This window comes from Eublepharis macularius, chromosome 8 (assembly GCF_028583425.1).
Source record: "Eublepharis macularius isolate TG4126 chromosome 8, MPM_Emac_v1.0, whole genome shotgun sequence".
In the NCBI taxonomy this organism is placed as follows: domain Eukaryota; kingdom Metazoa; phylum Chordata; class Lepidosauria; order Squamata; family Eublepharidae; genus Eublepharis; species Eublepharis macularius.
Window position 1 is genome coordinate 124506435 of NC_072797.1, and position 15231 is coordinate 124521665.

General features: G+C 45.9%; 1 protein-coding gene across 1 annotated transcript in view; it reads left to right on the forward strand.

Moving 5' to 3' along the window:
- PLPPR1 (phospholipid phosphatase related 1) overlaps positions 1 to 15231 on the forward strand; it is a 178574-nt gene that overhangs the window by 99264 nt on the left and 64079 nt on the right. The window lies entirely within an intron of this gene.

Sequence of the window (15231 nt, forward strand, 5' to 3'; positions counted from 1 at the left end):
AAAAGCAATATACACTTGTAGGGTAGGCCTGCCTTAGCTTTCAGTCCTGTGGCGATGGTTACGCTCCATACTTCAATCTAATGGTCCAGTCCTAAGCAGAGTTACTCCCTTCTAAGGCCAATTAAGTCAATGGTAGGACTGCCAGGTCTCTCATTGGTGTAGTGTGTGTCACAACATCACTTCCAGGAAAAACCTAGAAGTGGCATTCGGTAGCAAGTTGCAACCCTGGTCAATGAATTTAGAAAGGCGTAACTGCTTCAGATTGCAGTAGGGGCGTGCAGCACGAAAAATGGCTGATTTCAGACCCACTATTCAGGAATACCATAAAAATTTGGTATTCTGGAAATCAGGGTCAGATTCTCGATTCAGATTCAGTTTAATCTGGGAATACCATTATTTGGCCATTACTCCCTATGGATGAAACTATGGGGGGAGGGGCGCTGGGTGACATTTTTCAAGCAAACTTCATCAAATTTGCAGGGAATTTAGTACTGCCTGACCTCTAAGGACCCCTCAAATTTCAGGAAGATTGGACCCAGGGGTGCCCCTAGCCACTCTCCATTGTTTCCTATGGGGGAAATATTTCCAAGGCTTTCCAAGCAAAGAAACCTTTAATTAAAGGCGCAACCCCCTGGCCAAAAGCTACTTCCCAATGAAAGTCCCAATGTAAGCTGAACCAACAAAGCCCAACAGAACCATAATGAAGCAAGGGAATCCCACAAGAACCAAACTGAAGCAACATCTGTCCAGAAAATCCCACTAGAACAATGTCACACCGGAGAATCCCTCCTGAAACAATGTCAAAACAGAGAATCCCAATATAGAAAAGGTCCTTCTTACACAATAATAAAAAAATGAACCGCGAACAAAATTTATAAAGTTACTTTTAGTATCATTCAATACAAAAAGCAATATGCAATTATAAATATCCAACAGTTAATATTCTTTTTTATCACAAAGTCAACTTTCTTACAACAATAAATGCTGTGCATATACTCCAAATATAGGCAGTGTACAAACATTCAATTAATTCTATTATATACACATCCTATAGTAGTACTGTCCAACAGCTGTCAAAAAGTCCAAACTGTACAATGTCTTTCAAATAACTCTTGTATTCCCAGAAAAATAAATTCCCTTGGTGTAGGGTAATGCCCAAGATCAACTGTGTAAATCTTTCCTGCACACGCTCAGGGAGTCATATTCCCTAGTGAGTATCCAGAGAAATACTGTCCCTGATGTAGGGCTAGTAGACTCGCCAGTTTGTAGAACTTTCCTCCGTAATAGGTGTAACACAGGTATAACTTTTCTTGGTTTCTCTAGTCTGAGAAACCTGATCCCTGAGCCTGCTTACGAGGAGGGTGGGATAGAAATAGAATCAAATAAATAAATAAAATAGACATTAAAATTAAGTTGGTATGTGCATCATGCCAGGTGAAAGTCATTCAAATAGGACCATCCAAACAACGGTGGCTTTCAATATGTGGATTAAACAAATGGATTCCCTTGCAAGTGTAGAGGATTTAAAGTTTACCATCTATCCTCAGATGTTGTGAGGACCAAATTTCCTTCCCTGGCTGATTCCGCACACGTTGGATAATGCACTTCCAATCCTCTTTATAGATCATTTGGAACAGATTTTTTTGTGTGCGGAACAAAAAATCCACCTCAAACGATTGATAAAGTGCATTGAAAGTGCATTATCCAACGTGTGCGGAATCAGCCCCCCTCTCCATTGTCTTTTCCCTCACAATGAGTAGAGTAATGAAATGGTTTAACTGGTGCTTGGAGCCAGTGACCTGTTGGAAAAGATATGATTCTGGGCAGCCTGGAGCCTCTTCTCCTTCCCTAAGGCAGCCCTTCTGTTCCCCTGAAAGCACTGCCAAATATTTGCTTTGGATACTGGACCTACAGATGCCCCTTTGTGGCTGGCTTGTGGGGAAGAGGGGGGAAGGAATGTGACTGTTGCAACTGGGCAGCTTATCAGTTTAGCTTTAAGCGCAGAGACCTGCCAGGTGCTGCTGAGAGAGTCTTCCTTGGAGACTAAGCATCAATGAGGCACTATTTAGGAAGGAAGATGAAGGTGCTGCTTTTTCGTGAGGACGGGGAGGGGGGAACAGAGGCAGCTGCGTGAAAAATGGCGACGGACAGCTTCTCTTTTGCTCTGTCGTAGCTTATTATTTCAGTTGTTGAATTGATAGAGCACCATCCACGTAAACGGTTCTTTAAAGCAATGAAAAGACAAGTCTCTTCCTCAAGGAACATACACTGAACAGAGAGAGGCAAGAGCAGCAATGGATGGATGATAACAAATGGCCGCCCTTCACTCTAGAGCAGTGGTGACTCTTCTTCAAATCAGGCTTGGCAAAAAAGGGAAACAGTTGGAAAAATAGAGTTGGGTATTCTCTGCCATCCACCCTCTTGCCCAGCGTAGGGTTGCCAGCCTCCAGGTGATGGCTTGAGATCTTCCGGAATTATGACTGATCTCCAGGCAACGGAAATGAATCCCCCTGGAGAAAATGGCTACTTTGGAGGGTGAACTCCATGGCATTATACACCACTGAGGCTCCTCCCCTCCCTGAACCCCACCCTCTCTAGGCTCCACCCCCCAAATCTCCAGGAAATTCACAACTCAGAGCTAGCAACCCTGGTTCAGTGCTAGATCATCTCCCCATGTTCAATCCCTGGTATCTCCAGTAAAAAAATCAGATAGTACATAATGTGAAAGACCTGAGATCGTGGAGAGCCATTCACAGTCAGGTTATACAATATCGACCCAGTGATCTAACTCTGAGGCAGCCCCTGTGATATTTCTGACATTCATGGAGAACAGGTCCATCAGTGGCTACTAACCATGATGGCTATATGGGACACCAGGGCTTCGGGGCGAGGGACCTCAACCCAGTCCTAACAGGGAGGGGGAGGCACGCTCAGAGGGACCCCGTTGATTCCAGGCCATGAGCTTCCTTGACTGCTCAAACAGTTCAATCCCCACCTCCCTGGCTGGGCTGAGCATGCTCCGGCCAGAAGACCAGTTGGGAGGCAACGACGCCATGGATTGCTCAGGCACCAGGATGCCATGCCCAACACCCAGTAGCAAGGGTAGTCTTATTTTATATATATTTTTATTCTTTTTAACATCTAAAAACAATAAACTACAAAAAACTACAATAGTACAAGGAAAGGGAAAGAAGGGAGAATAAGAAGGGGGGAAGGAGGGGGTGGAAAAAAGGGGAAGGCAACTTACAAACACTAAACACTACACTTCAATGCTTTCCCTTCATACTGCCATAATTAAAAAATAGCTTAATAAAGAATGATGGAATGGTTGATCTTACAAAATACAAATTACAATTCAAATTAAATCTTTTCCCCCCCTCTGGGCCTCGGACGCAGTTCTCTCTGAGCAGCTACAGCCGCAGCGCTCGTTTCCTCCCCCCTCCCTTCAGGCTTCGAATCTTCTTCTTTTTGCTTGATGTCTGGCCCAAATTCTGGATTTTTGTCCACACAATCCTTTAGCTGATCTTCCAAATTAATCTTGTAAGCTTGATCTTTGTAACTAAACCCGATTCCTTCCGGAAATAGCCATTTGTACTTTATGTCACGTTCCCTCAAAAGAGTGGCCAGCTTTTTATATTTAAATCTTCTCTTCCGAACTAAAAATGGAACGTCCTTCAGTATCTTGACTTTATTTCCCAGAAAGTCCAACTCCGCATTATATGAGTTATATAGGATATTGTCCCGGACCCTCCTGGATGAGAACTCAATAACGATTTCACGAGGCAGCTGCCGCTTCGTTGCATATTTTGAAGATGCCCGACGGACTCCCAAAATGGCGCTTCTTACTTCTTCTTTAGTTGCCCTCGCGGGTGACGCTAAAAGTTCCGAGGCAAGATCCCACAAATCCTCATTTTCCTCCTCTTTAACATTCTGGAGACTCAAAATGGTCTGTGTTCGTTCCACTTGCAGCCCAATCAGCTGATTTTCCACCAACTTTAGCTCCTTGTTCGTTGCTCTCGTAAGTGACGCATTTTCCCGAGCAGACTTCTCTGCCCCCCCACTACTTCCTTAATGGCTTTCACATCGCTCTCGATTAAGCCCACCCTTTGATCTGTTTCATTCAGCTTGTCAACAAAGGGTTTTATGGCCTCAGTAACCGATCTTTTCACCAGTTCCTCGAGCGACTCGCCTCTTCCCTGCAGGGCAGCCGATACTGACTTGCCCAAAGCAGGACTCTGTTTTTTTGCTGCCATTTTAGGGGGGGGGACCGCCAATCTTCCGAGACTCTGCGAGGGGGGGGGGGAATCCGAATCTTCTAAGCTTCAGATCCCACCACTCCTTCACATGCGCTTGTAGTAACAGAAGGGATTCGCTTACTTACAGGCTTCCGCCTAATCCTGTTCTTTGCCGTTTTCCATAGCCCGGCAGCACACAAGGTGCTGCACACGTCTGCCGGCCTCCATAGGGACAAACGGGCAATTTACCCTCTGCCTCGATCTGCCAGAGGGCTCTTCCCGTCGCGTCCCGGACCCAGACTCCCTCCCTGGGAGCCCTGGGGGCTAACCTTTGCAGATCAGCCGCCCGGTTAGGGTGCTCGGCCGCTTCTTCTCGGACCTGCCGAGAGGAGCGTCCGACATGGCTGCGAAAACGAAAACGAATCCAGTAGCAAGGGTAGTCTTCAGGGAGGGAGCAGGCTGGAAAGACAGGCTCCCCCCCAATTAGCCACTCCCCAGACCCGGAAGGAGGAGGGGAAAATGGGGGGTCAGGGATGGAGGCACGAGGGAGGTGGGAGGAAACTGGGCCTATAAAAGGGAGGTCATCATCACAGGGCAGGGATAAAAAGTTGGGACCCGATGGGGAGAAAGAGCTGACAGTCCAAACCCAGGGCGAGAGGAGGAAAAAGGTGCTGTAAAGCCCTTCTGCACCCATTCTGAGGCCTGGGGAAACCCTCCCTGGCCCCCAAGCAGGAAGTGCAGAAAGCCGGCCAAAGGGGGTTGGTGACATGCAGGTTCACAACAACTAAAAGAAACTTCCACATTCAGAGACAGAAAGCCTTTAATACTAGTGTCTGAAAGCAACGTTAGGGTTTGGCTGCTGTGCCCTGTTTGTTGGCCCTGCAGAGTGACTTGGCCACTTAGTGATAACAGGTTGCTGAACAATGAAGCGCTGGTGTGTTCCAGCAGGGATCTTCTTACATTTTCCTTACAAGCTCCTAAATATTTACCAACTCCTATTCCCTTCCTGCTGATTTGGCTTCAGCGGGAAAGACCAGGAGTTCCCTCCTTCCTCATACACAGTCTTGGGTGCAAATATACCTGGATCATAGTTTCCAGGGTACTCAACATCCGTACTAAGGACTTGTGAGCCCCTGGGAAAACTACGAGAGCCAGTCCAAGTATGTCTCCTCAGAATCCCGCTCAGGTCCATGCAATGGGGCTTACTCCCAGGAAAGTATTCTTATCCTTGCACTGCACATTTCTCCAATTCCCTTGAGCACTGCTGCAGAAGTTTTCTAATAAGCGGCCTTGATTTACTCTCTGTGTTTGCCACCATCACCGCAAGACAAGTAAACTGGGAAAATGGAAACGAGGTAGGATGGAAAGAATTTTTCTCCAGTCTGGATCAGTCTGAACCAGAGAAGAACTCTCAGTGATGTAAATGCTCGCTTTACATTGAAAGCAAAGTTTGTAAATCAATTCAAGTCATTACAAACTGAGGTGCTATCATTACATTAGAGTAATAAGAATATGTTGTCTGTGAATTTCAACATGGCATCCCCGGGTGCTGTAGTGCCTGTTGGTGTATTTCTTGGTGCTCATTTGTTCTTCCCCTTTGCCCTCTTTTCCTAAAGCTTTCACAGCCTGCTTACTTTATCGCTTTCATTAGCATTGATTTCTTACTAAAAACAATTTCATGTAGTGAGATCATGTTGAAACTTCAGATATGGAACATTGCTTTCCAAGAATGATTCCATACCATTTCTGCTAATTATTTCCTTGGAACACAGAGATTAGCTATTGTCAATAATATCTCAAGGTCAGAAAGTTTTCAGGGAACTGCAGATCAGAGGAAATAGTGATACATGAGCAGCTGAAGTTCCTTTAAATTTGGTGGCCCGCAAGAGTGGTGCCCCACCTTGACTGTTAATATCCATTGCTGGGGTTGCTCCACAGCTGCTCTCAGAGGAAGGGCTAGATCCACCTGGTACACAGCAGTCTGTAATTGCAGGAGGCCCCAACCTTGATGAGCCTGTGTGCACTTTTAGTATTTTGAGAAAGGGTAGTGGCTGCCACCACAAAATCACTGCAATTGGAGGCTGGCCCAACCACAAAATGGCTGCCCCGGGGACAGTTATAGAAAGATTGGGGCTCCCAAGCCAAGCATTCTCCTGTGATCAGGGCAGCTGTTTCCAAGTGGGAGATCCCTTCAGAATCAACAGTGTTGCCTTCTGAACTCTTCTGAAGCACCAATGATGAGGAAGAAGGATAGGATTGGCTCTTTGCTTTGGTCAAAAGCACATGGGACACATTGATGGGCACAGTGACACCCATGGCACCAAAGAGACCATCTTTAGCATCGGGACCCTCTAGGCTTGCCAGTTCCCCAGGGGATGGAGGAGTTTTCGGGGGTGCACCCATCATTCCTAGTGCGACAAGGAAGCTTTCTGGAGCATGCTCCAGAGCTCCTGGGCCCATTCCCTGCACTTTCCCCCACATCAGCCAGGTGAGTGGTTGCGGGGAGTAAGGCTGGCAACAGGGGGGGCTGCTCCTACCAGGGGGCTGGTAGCCCTAAGAACATCTGAGTACTGAAGACTCACGCCTGGTTAGACCCCCAAAGGTCCTCCAGCAGAGCTTCAAGAGCACTTTCTTTTCAACTGTAATTTTCTTGTTTTAAATTTGGCATTACATATAAGTGGCCTTGGGTGCCAAGACCGTGAGACAAGAGAGAGAAATGTTCACAATGACAGGCGTTCCCCGCTTCCACCCTCTACCCACCACCACCCCACTTACCTGGCCAGCAGGGGGAAAGGTGTGGGAATTGGCCTCCCGGGCACACTTCTGGGGCGGTGCAACGATGTCGCTTCCAAGGAGTGATGTCATCGCACTGCCCCAAGACTGTTCCTGCGCTTCACAGAGGGCAGATTTGAGCCCCAAATGGACTGAATCGGGCCTGTTTGGGTTCCAAATTGGTCAGCAGCAAAGCATGCGTGCGTCCTGGAAATGGCATAATCACACGGTGGTGCACACACAAACAGCATGATGGGAGTGGCAAAAAAGTAAGCGCCAGATCCTGCACCCTGGCAACCCTAGCTCCCACCTTGAACAAAGAGAGGTAGCTTGCTAATCAAGAAAAGAACATATACATACAGAAAGATGCACAGCACCTCCATCCCATGTCCAAGTATGCTGAGTCACCTATTATAGCACAACAGTGTACCGCGGAGTGGGGGGCTGTACTAAACATTTCTCTCCACTGTGCAACTTTTCTGCTTACATGGATGGCTTTTTTCCCTTGTGGGAGCAATCACAAAATAACCCCCTCCCCCATGTGATTTTAAATAGCACAGCCCGGGATCTCTGCCAACCCCTCCCTACAACTGTGTTCTACATGATTTGTAGGTCACTTTCCAGAGACTATGGAACCAGTATGTCCCCTTTGGGTTTGTGCTCTGTGGTTTCCTTCCCAGATAATCTTCTGTTCCTTCCCTTCCCAAATATTCTTCCAGCGGGCTAAATTGTAGAGTCTTAACCCAAGTTGTCCTTCAAATACGAAATAGCAGCGGGAGGTAACTGGAACGTTCCACACTGATCTAATCTGCTATTCTGCTCAGGTGGATTTGCCCAGTCTAGAGAGTTCTTACAGAATCTGGACTTCTTCCAGCCACAACCTTGAATGGTAACAGCTGCCTATTTTGTGCTAATAGAGCAAGACCAAAAGTGTCATAGAGTAGGGTTGCCAAGTCCATATTCCCTCCCAGTGGTGGGGGGGGGGGACCTGGCACAAACCTCATGGCAGTGGTGTGCTCTTCCTCCATGCATGGCTGATTCAGCCCATTTGGGAACAAAACTGGCCTCAAAAGAAGTGCGCGAGTGCTCCCATAACTGGTGTGACAGCGTCACTTCCAAGAGTGACGTTCTTGCATCCCTTGGGAGTGCCACGCATGTTCCTGGGGTGCCTGCTGGTGGTGGGCAGCCTCTGGGGGCTTGCCATCTCCCGTTGATCACTGGTGGCAAACCCCTGGTAGTTTGTCCACCACCAGCAGGCACCTGGGCATGAGGGAGTCACACGCAAGGGGGTACTTATGCTAAATTTGGGCTGATTTTCATTCAATCAGCCCTCAGTGCAACCCATTACTTTCACATTGCACCAGGAATGATGTCATGTGCGGGGGCACTGCAGAGCACGTGGGAATGCCCTTCACCCCCAGCACGGCGTTCTTGCACCTTTCTTCCTCTCGCAGGCCAGGTAAGAGGCAGCAGGAGAAGATGCTGGGGCAGGGGATCCCCTGCTCCCACTGGGAGAATGGCCCCCACCTGTCTAGCCTCCACTACAGCAGACATAAAGCCATCCTCCCAGGGTCCCCTCTCTCTACTTCCAAAGGCTCCACCAGACAGGCAGCCAGTTCCCTGTATGTACGTCCCCTCACACAGATACAGCCCAAGGTTATTGGGGGGAAGGGAACTCAGAATTTACTTACAATATACGCTGTCACCGTTTAATTCACTAGGTCCATTTGTTATGACCAGAGCATTTGAGACCTGTATATGAGATATTTCCCCTCAGCCAATGATTTCAAGCCAGTGGGGGTTAAACTAAAACAAACTTTATTTAGAAGATGGAACATAGGAGTGAACAGATTTTAAACTAATAAACAAATTGGTGTTAGAGAATGTTTCAGTGTAACAGAACAGATTAACAGCCAGCAATATCTCTGCTGCTTCTCCTCAGCAGAGTCAAAACCTTTCTTCGCAGCAGCTCCCAAGAGCCTCCTTTTCCCTCCAATGCACTCTAACTTTAATTGACCCAACATTCCACCCACTCCCACTGGCTGTCACCAGAGTAGGTGACATGTTTGGCAGCATAGGGGACAAATCTACGCAAAAAATCATCCATTGCTGGGACAGTCTAGCAATCTCCTCAAACTCTATGGTAAACCTATAGAGCTTGCAGGGCTTGGTAGAGTGTCCCACTGACATGTGGCATCACTTCCAGTTCCACAACCGTGACACTGCAGTATTGCATGACACCACACAATGTTCAGCCGTGATGCCAGAAGCTCCTGGATGTTACCAGTCCTCAACTGGTGATCCTAGTCTGGCTGATTCTCTTTTCTACAGAGCCTGTTCTTGATCGTTGACAGCAGGGTAACACATGGAGACATACCAGAAGACACTTTTCATAGCCTTGAAATATGGGAAAGCTTCATATGATAGAGTTCTGTGTGTCAACCTGGCATTTCAAGAAAAGGAGCACAGCCAGGAAACTATTGATAGTCCTTTTGCCCCGGGAAAGTTTTGCACCTGTATCTCTTTATGTCTTAGGGTGCCATTCCTCTACAGATTAGTCCTTTCTTGATAAAAGTGTCTGTCAGTGGCAATTGTTTCTGATGCAAATATCCCTTTGGCTAATTAGGAATAGAGAGCTGCTTCCATTTTCCTTTTGTTTCGAGGAAACCTGCGGGTGCTGCTTATTGAAGGTGACATTTAGGTGGGTGGATAGAAGCCAAGTGTAACTTCTTCCTCCTCCTATACAAGAGCATGTACAAGCATTTCCATTCCATGTGAGCTCAGAAATAACTTGCTTTCACTGGCTTTTCAGAATTACAGCCATCTTCCATTATTGCATCTGATATATTTTTGGAAAATATTTCCTTGACTGAGTTTGGCACTTTGGCACTTGTCTACAAAGGACTATTTATTATCCTCTGATAGCCAGTTACGACATGCAAAGATTGTACCCATGTAATTTTTATTATTAAGAGACTTTTGAGGATTATCATTTCAGACAGCGTTGCTATGCCAAATTGCCTTGAAGGCATTTAACTCCCTCGCAGAATAAATCTTCCCATCCACTAAGGCGTTGGAGGCTGGAATGCACTTTGCATGCAGATATGGTCGACAACTTTTTTTCTGTGATTATTCCTATGTCCTTAACAGCTTTGCAGAAATTTAGCTGGCTCATCTTTGCCCATTATGTTCCATCTGCATTCCGAGAACAGTTTTACCTGCGAAAATTCTGCATGCCAGGCTGTCCTTATAGGCACAGGAGCCCTGCCAGAAAAATAGCTGGCAACTTTAAAATGCTGAGCAACTGTTGTTCAGGCAAGCAGCTAGTTTCCAAATTAAGACACCACCATGGAGAAGGCCGTATCCATCCACATAACCTCTGAGCACAGCCTAAAAAGTAGTTCTTTTGCAAAGCTTCTGTTTGGGCTCTCCCATAACACCTTGTTCTATCCTCTGCCGGGAAAGAAACGCTACTGTTGGAGTGTGACCTTCTGTACATCTCAGTTTTATTAGAATTTCCTCCTCTCTGATCTTTGACTTTCCCCACCCCCTCCTTCTTACAAGAATCCCTGAGGAAATAAAAGCTTTTCAGGTTGGGAAGTTTGCCTTCCTGGCTCTCTTTTCTTAACTGCCTTTGTAGTTAATTTTCAATTCACTTAATATAAATTCCACAGCTCTATGTCTTTTCCCAGGAGACAGGAGACAGTGTCCTCCAGCTCTGCGCTTCAAGGGCTTTCAGGAGGCGTACAGAGGGTAAATTAGGCGAGATGGGAACTAGCTGGTGCTAATGAATTTTCAGCTCTCTTGCATTATCAGCCTGCATTCCCTTATTTAAGGGGCAGGAGCCTCTCATAATACTGAGATCTCTTGATACTACTTTTCATCAGAAGCCTCGATAGAAATAGAAGCAGGTCAGCACAAAAGCTCTCAATTTTGATTACAACGAACGACAATAAAATCATTCATACTGCTACAAGTTTAGCTATGAAAGGAAAAGCCAGTGAAGCAGAGGGGCCCTTGCATGACAAAGGAAAGAAAGGATTGGTAAAGGAAGGCAGGGAGATGGTAGCAAAGGATTTGGATTGGTTTTCACTGCGGAACGATTGGAGCAATTAATTTGCACATGTCAAAGTTGCTACTTTCATGGAAAGTGTCAGGGGAAGAGAATCAGATAGATGGGACAAGAGATGATATTTTAAGGCTAAATTACCAATTTTAAACCCACAAATTACATATCCAGATGACGTATACTTAGGGTTGCCAGGCTGCCCGAGCAAATGGGCACTTGCACTCTTGATCTCGAGATGTCATTCCAGAATTGATGTCATTGCATGGAGTGTGGGAGTGCACTCGTTCTTCATGCCAGGGCTGGTTCTTTAAGAACCAGGTAAGTACCAGCCCCCTTACCGACCTCCAAAGGTCCTGGCAACCCAACATACACCCAAGGATCCCTAAGGAAATCATAATTCCAAAATTATGGAATTCTCTCCCTGGGAAGATTAATCTGTCTCCCTGGATCATTGGCTTCAACAAGCAAGTGAAGACTTTTCTTTTTGCTCTCGCATATACTTACTGATCCTCCTTCTTGTTTATTTCTTTTTTTAAAAATAAAGATTTTTATTGAGTAGGTTGACATACATATTCCATACTACATAATATAACTGTAATTACCCCTTTATATATATGTGTGTGTGTGTGTGTGTGTGTGTCCACCCCTTCCCCCTCCCCTTTTCTTTTTAGACCCCCAACAGCACTATAACCTCTTTATTTCTTATCATTGTTTCTATTCTAATATTTGTCCCTAGTATTAAAGGTGAAGTTCATACATAGCTCTATAAATTTTAGTAGTTATCCAAAAACCACCGTTGTCCTCTCACGTCCCAGTTATTTTCCAAATAGTCCTTAAACTTTCCCCAATCCTTCAAAAATTCACTTGGATTTTGCTCTTTCAACTTTCTTGTCATTTTATCTATTCTAATTGTCTTTTATTTACACGTGCTTTTTTTTAAAGTTTACTTTTATTCTCTCTTAATTTTTTGCTACCGTCAGGGCCCTAACTGGGCAGAAAGGTGGCATACAAATGTTTTAAATAAATAAATAAAATAAATGCGAAATTGTTGACATCCTAACAAATTAGGGATACCAGACTCCTGCTGGGGGTGGGGGATCCCCCACCCCTGCTTACCTGGCCAGCGGAGGGGAGCGCGCCTTCTGTGCGCGTTCCCGTGTGCTGTCGCTGCCCAGATCAGGCCTGTTTTGGCCTGGATCGGGGCCACTGCAGAGTGCAGGAGTGCTCTTGCCCTTCGCAGGGTCCCAAAACACGCCCGTTTGGGCCCAGATTGGTTTCGTTTTGGGCCCACTTTGGCATGGATCAGGCCCGTTTTGAGCAGTTGCAGAGCGCGGGAGTGCTCCTGCGTGCCACAGTGGCCCGAAATATGCCCATTTTTGCCTGGATTGGGTTCATTTCGGGCCGATGTGGAGTGCAGGAGCACTCCCGCGCTCTGCAGAACCTCAAAACGGGCCTGATCTGTGCCAAAATGGGCCCGAAATGGGCCTAATATGGGCCGAAATGGGCGCATTTTGGGCCCTTGCGGAGTGTGGGCATGCACCCACAGGCTGTGCGATGACATCACTTCCCATACGTGCTTATGGGGGCACATATGTGCTGCACACACACACACCCCACACACACACACACCAAAACAGGTAAGTGCCAGGCCCCAATCCCCCACCAGGAGGTTGAGGGGGCCTGGCCATCCTGAACAAATAGATGCAGTTTGTCACTGCAATCAGCCTCCTTTCCAAAGGATTGGAAGGTAATGAATGAATCAGCCTTTTTTAGATAGGGAGATCCAGGAAATTACAGGCCATTTAGACTGATTTTGTTCTGGCAAAATTTGTGGAAACTGTTATTAAAGACAGACTTCTTAAACACATAGAAGAATGAGCCCTGCAGAGGGAAATCAGCATGGCTTCTGTAATGGGTAGTCCTGTCTCACCATCCTTTTTGAGTTCTTTGAGAAAGTTTTAACAAACGCAAGGACAATCATTGTGTTTCCAAACAAATTTTTGTCAAAGCCCCTTACCAAAGGCTCTTGAGTAACCAGTCATAGAATGACAGAGTGGGTCCTCTTGTTGATTAGAAGCTGAATGGAAGGAAAGAAACAACGGAATTGGTACTGGGATGGTGCTATTTATTCATAAATGATCTGAAATTGGGGGTGAGTTGAAAAATGGCCAGGTTTGTGGACGAGATGAAATTATTCAAGATGGTGAAAACCAAAGTGGCTTATAAGGAACTCCAAAATTCTCTCTCCAGACAATAAAGATAATGCCATTCAGTGTGAGCAAATTTAAAGTATTGCATATTGGGACAAAAATCCTATTATATGCAGCTGGAATCTAAACTGGGTAGTGATTGATAAGGGGAAATAGTGTGGGGTCATGGATGAAAATGTTAGCACAGTGTGTAGCAATGATTAATAAAATTGTGTATGAGGTGTAGAAAGTGAATAGAGAGAGCTTTTTTTTTTCTTCTCAGACAGCGAACTTGGATGGGCAGTAGATTCAGGGCAGAGAAAGGAATATTTCTTTACTTAAAGACTGGCCGGCTAGTTTAATGGAGATCCATTAGGTACTAGCCATGATGACTAAAGGGAGTCTTTACATTCAGATCTATGTAGAATTATAAAGACCACTTTGACCTCTATGCCCTGTTCGTTGGCCCTCCGGGGCATCTGATTGGCTATTGTGTGAAACAAGATGGTGGATGAGATAGACCACTGGTCTGATCCAGGAGGGCTGCTCTTGCATTCTTATATCACTTCTCCAGGCTCCTGTGATGCTCTGATAGAAATGGAACAGGTTTAATATTTAAGTATTTGCAACCCTAAGCCACTTGGATGGTACGAACATGGAGATTTGGTGTGGGGTTTTTTAAGGGACTCTCCCCAATCCTCCCCAATTGTTTTCCTTTTTCTTATTTCCATTTCAGTATGTCTTTTCTTTGCGCCACTTTTGTGATGTGCCAATGGAGTTTTGATGCTTCCTATCCTTACAAATCAGCGAACAAAAAATGTGTTAGGGCTACCAGAAACTACATAAAATTACTTTGGCCGCTGGATCCTGACTGATGGTTGATCATCCCTGATATGGATTAAGGCCATGTGGGAAGAAGGAAGGGCAGCAGATTAGCATTAGCACAAGTTTAGACGCAAAGTGGGAAGAGAATTGCAGGCCAAGGCTGAACTAACCAGGAGGACGTTCAAAGGGGGCTGAGTTAAAGAAAACAGCAAACTTCAAATGGGAGGAAGCCTGGAATCAGCCTGCCATTCTTCTAATCACTTAGCCAAGGGTATGAAGGTGAACAGGATCTCGTATGTGGGCCATGTCCATTCAGAGTGAATTGTAGCCTGCCTGTCAGAGTGCCCTCGAATGAGTGCTTATAAGATTGATATGATTCTGGTTGACAGACAAGATGTCTGCTTAGGAGAATAAAGGGTCGTAGCTCAGTGGTACGGCGCATGATTTATGCACAGAAGGTCCCTGGTTCATTACCTGGTATATCTAGTTAAAGGGATCACAGATAGCAGGACTGGGAAAAACCATATAAAGCAACTGCCAAGCAGAGCAACCAAAGCTAACATTGGCCATTTCTGCACGGCTTACCTTCCCTTGGAACGACCCGGAACATCGTGCAAAAACCACAGAAGATCGCGTTTTCTCGCGTGAGATTTGCTCGACATTGCGCAAATCTCGCACGAGAAAACACGATCTTCCACGTTTTTTGCACTATGTTCTGGGTTGTTCCGAGGGAAGGTAAGCCATGTGGAAACGGCCATTGTGTATCAGACCAGGATCTGAGGGACCCAGGACTGACTGTGCCATGGAAACCCTCTGGGTGACTTTGGATGGTCACTCACTCTCTCGGCTTAACCTACCGCACAGAGTAGAGTATAAAATGGAGGAGGGGGAACAATGTTACAAAGTGCTTTGGACCCTGATTGGAAAGAACAGTGAGGTATAACTAAATAAAAGAGCACAGCGTCTTTTGCTGCTAGATTGAGCAATGATCTGATTTCATGTAAGACAGCTTTCTGTGTTCACAACACATTCCTGAGACCTTGGCTATTTGCATTTGTTTTCAAACCCATGGTGAGATCACCCCGTAATGCACACATAAATCTTCAAGCGATAATTAAACGGCCGAGTTCCAACTTCTTGT